Genomic DNA, 4,753 nt, shown 5'->3' with positions numbered 1-4,753 from the left:
CTTGGTATTTATGGTGGGATAGACGTAAATTGGTTTATGAAGGAAAGTCACAAGATGCATACCAATCTGCGATGGGGGGCCGCGCTATAGCGGCAAATTATGTTAAAGCAAACTCCCCTAAGGCGATCAGTAAGAAAGGGGGATGGCTTAGACCTCCTATGGGTTTTGTGAAGCTAAACGTTGATGCTTCTTTTGACCATGATCTGCTTAGAGGCACGGCGGGGGTAGTCCTGAGAGATGACAAAGGAAGGTTCATTGTTGGCGGAAGTTGGCGACTTGACTGGTATGCGGATGTTCTAACGGCAGAAGCATTGGCACTGAGGTTTGGCCTTACCCTAGCACAGAAGGCGGGGTGCAACCGCCTTATTGTTAACTCTGATAATATGGAAGTGATTGACACGATGAAGAATGGAGGACAATCGGCGGGAGCGGCGACGGCAGTGTTCGATGATTGCTATTTTATGGCTTGCGAATTTACTATTACTAGATTTGAACATTGTAATAGGGAAGCAAATAAAGTAGCTCATGAAATTGCTAGGCTAGCGAATTTCTCTGCGACTAGGGATTGGTTTGAGGAGCCCATGGTTGATATTGTATCTCTCCTTATTGATGATGTAACTGTTATTTCTAATTAATAAAGCTTAATGTTTTCAAAAAAAGTAAGATGTGCCCTTTTGAAATTGTGTATGGTTTCCTACCTCGTGCACCTATTGATTTGTTGCCTCTTCCATCTTCGGAGAAGGTTAATTTTGATGCTAAACAACGTGCTAAATTGATTTTAAAAATGCATGAGTTAACTAAGGAAAACATTGAGCGTATGAATGCTAAATATAAACTTGCTGGAGATAAGGGTAGAAAACATGTTGTGTTTGCACCTGGAGATCTTGTTTGGCTACATTTGCGTAAGGATAGATTTCCTTATTTGCGCAAATCAAAGCTAATGCCACGTGCTAATGGTCCTTTTAAGGTGTTAGAGAAAATAAATGATAATGCATATAAACTTGAGCGGCCTGCAGATTTTGGGGTTAGTCCCACTTTTAACATTGCAGATTTGAAGCCTTATTTGGGTGAGGAAGATGAGCTTCCGTCGAGGATGACTTCATTTTAAGAAGGGAAGGATGATGAGGACATCAATACCATTATTACACCCACGGGAGGGGCTACTATACATACTGGACCGATTACTAAAGCTCGCGCACGGTAATTAAATTACCAGGTACTTTCGTTTCTTGGTAATGATTCTAATGTTCATGAGAATATGATGCTGCCTAAATTGGATACATTTGTTTTGCTTACAAATGAAGGGCCTAGCTTGGAGAAGGATGAACATTGGAGCAAGAACAAGCATGGAGTTGATGGCATGCACAAGGGAGACAAGAACAGAATTTCAAGTGATGATTTCAGGACTTTGAAGCCACCATAATAAGTGCATGAAGCCTTGGACGAAATATACAAGATGCCACTTCATAATTTTCGTCCAGAGGCTATTCTAGGTGTTGCGTCACCTTGTTTTTGGGCCAGGCCCATGTATTTTCAAAATACTTGAATATAGGCTGTTTTTAGAGTTTGTATGTGTGGGGAAACAAGAGTTAGGGTTGGTTTCGGACACCTCCTCCAAGGGCCACGAAATTCCCCCCTCTTCCTCCATATATACAGCCCTTAGGGCATCGTTTAGACTTTGAGTTTTGTTTAGATTAAAAGTTCGCCATAGCTGCAACTTCGCGTACTTCATTTGTGTTCAACGACCAGACAAAGGCGTCACAGAACCCCACCTTCATTAATAAAGCTTTCCTCTTTTATCGCAATATCCAGATTGCAATCTCAGTTTCTTGCTTGTTCTTCGTTTGCTCGCAGGAAATAGACCCTCGTGATCAGGTTGATCGTGCTCCGCCATGGTCAATAACCCTCGGAAGTTGGTTTAGCGATTGCTAAGGCGCGACGTCTCGCACGTTCGTAGTCGGATCGTCAAGGTCGACTCCCACAGAAAACGATAGCCAACATCTCATCGAAACATCGGGACACCTTCGCCTCTATCAGAAAATGGCCAAAATTGGGAAAGGTGGAGGTGTTGGCGGGCCGGATGTCCAGGCGTCGGGCAGGATTTTTGGCTACTGAGATCCCTGGAAGAACTCTCGGGGAGATGAACTTGGAGAGGAATTTTTTTTTTGCAAAATTGGACGAATTTCGTGGATGGAAATGGTGGGGTTGATGTGAAGAAGCTAGATCCACCTGCTACACTTCAAATCGATGGATCAAAATCAACGATGCATCATCAAACCAACAAATCATAACAAAATGGTATGGCTATTTTTGTGGAGATTTTTGAAATTAGGCAAAAGCAAACAAAATCAGGCTAGAAAGTGGGGGATATGACTCAAGATGTGAATCAACCTTGCTCTGATTCAAGGATGTTGTAGGGTGGAACCTTAGTTCATTATGTTTTCACACTTGGAGGTCAGGAAAGGAGCAAATCAAGAGACAAACACAAAAATACTCAATTGATCAAGATCCAATCACATGTGTGCTAAATTCACATACACATAGAGGGATACAAAGGTCTAAATCCAACACAAGAAGGTAAATAGGAACTAGTTCATCTCAATCCTTGAAGAAGTTGAGGTGTTGATATCCACTTGGGGGATCTTCTCCTTAAGGAGGCCGATATCCTCTAGAGGGATCTTCTCCAAGAGGAGGTCTTGATTCTCCAAGAAGGGTAGATGAGCAAAGCTCCCCTTTAATTCATCATGATCGTTGCTGATCCTAACTAGATGGAGGGGGTCTATATATAGTGTTCCACGAAATAAGAGGAGAGGGGATACATGAAGCCTTTGGCCCGGTTGCGCACGCACAGGTGCCGAGTGACAGGGTTGGGGCATAGATGTCCAGCCCAACAAAAGACCCCAGATGTCCGGGCCCTAGGCCGAATGTCCGCACGAGCTCTTGTCATCAGTCCACTTGGTGCTTGATAAGACAACGGTGGGTCCATGGAGATGAACGTGGGATAATCCACATCAGGAACGAACTTCCTTAAAAAGAAAAAACAGTAGAAATCAACAAATTGGTGGAGTAAAAGGTCCAAACTGTAATATTCCATGGCACAATTCAAATTTTGAACTATAATTGGCGAACGCTGGTACATCATCCTCGAGCAGGCACACACATGTTGGTTCGTTAACCAGGGGTGCCCCTAACTAGTTGCTCCACCAAAAAATAGGTGTTTGGTTGGTTGGAGCCGCGGACAAGAGCACTCAAACAGACTCTTAGTACGTGGAAACTTTGTTGGCAACCAAACTCCCAAGGCTACAGCGCAATGTGAGGCCACCTTCATTTGCTGAGTTATCATTAGTTAGACTAATTGATGAAATCAATCGCATGATGTTTCAGCCTACACACCAGAACAGTTAGCGCCACCTTAACAGCTGACGGTGCACCAACCTCTCAAGCATGCGCAAAGCCTGTGCCGCAGTAGTAGTTCAAGCAGGAAATAAGTGCATGGGCAGTACACTCATCCTGTCCAACACCCATAATAGTGGATTGTAGAGGAGCAAATATCAGAGCCCATACCTTCTGCTACTGCCTACACTCCGGCTGCGGCACTCCATCCCAGCGTCTCTCATGTTCAATGACCTCAGCCGGCTTCCCAACGGAATGATACTTCGCACACACCACACAAACCAGATGATCACAGTAACCAAAAGGGAGCACCAGAAGCTTTACTTGAACAACATTTAGCTCACCAGTCCAGAAATCTGCCGCTGAGGAACTTCAGGTGCCACGGAATAGATGGACTTTTAAGGCCAACAGTGACACGAAGAGGAATAGTTCAGCATACCCCTCCTACACAGCTCCAACAACTCTAGCACTAGAGGCAGCTTCTGCTGCAAACATCTCAACTCTGGAATCAGCAGAATGCCCACAGAACTCAGTTGTGCATTACAACCTCGATCATCTTGTACTACCTTGATGATAGTTTTGATGTTCTCCATTTTCTAGGATCCAGGGGCAGATCCATGCTCAACAGATATGTCTCCGTTCCTCAACGACTAGTTCAACCTACTAGTGTTTTGGCTTGTTATGGATAAAAGAACTCTTTCTGGAGTACTATACTGAGACACTTGCAATAAAACATTAGTCAAGAGATCATAATTGACAACTTATACAAACAGAACTCCCAAATAAACTATTTCCTTGTAGGGCAGACATACCTATGCTAAGCACAGCTTATTCCATGAGAGAAATTTCCATCATGTTCCTAGAACTTCATTCCTGCACACAAACTGAATACAACTGTTAAGGAGAGGTGCCGAATGGTAAACATTTTATTTGGATCATGGCAATCACAATTTAAGCTAAATACTACTCCCAACACATAAAGGTCAAAACAAATTGTTATCAGTGAGAATTAAGAACACATTTTTTTTACCAACAGTGCATATGGCAAAGCAGTTTATGAGCTTGAAACGAATATTCTGATCACCACTCCAAAATTTAGCATAAGCACAGCTAGAAACGAATATTCTGATCACCATCCAAAATTTAGCATACCCACAGCACAACTCAGGTGAATTGAAAGAAGCAAAACTGAAAAATTGAAACAAAAAAAGATAGTCTCTGATAGTTACAACGTTTGAGACACTCGGCAAAGCAGAAGTCCTCCATTTGTTCACTATATCATATCAAATGTGTGGGAAAGATTGATGCATTCATATTTAACATAACCTACGCACCAGTCAAGCCTGGCCAAACAGCAACC

This window comes from Triticum aestivum, chromosome 5D, assembly GCF_018294505.1.
Source record: "Triticum aestivum cultivar Chinese Spring chromosome 5D, IWGSC CS RefSeq v2.1, whole genome shotgun sequence".
NCBI lineage: Eukaryota > Viridiplantae > Streptophyta > Magnoliopsida > Poales > Poaceae > Triticum > Triticum aestivum.
The sequence above is the reverse complement of the archived record's forward strand: the minus strand, read 5'-3'. Positions refer to the sequence as shown.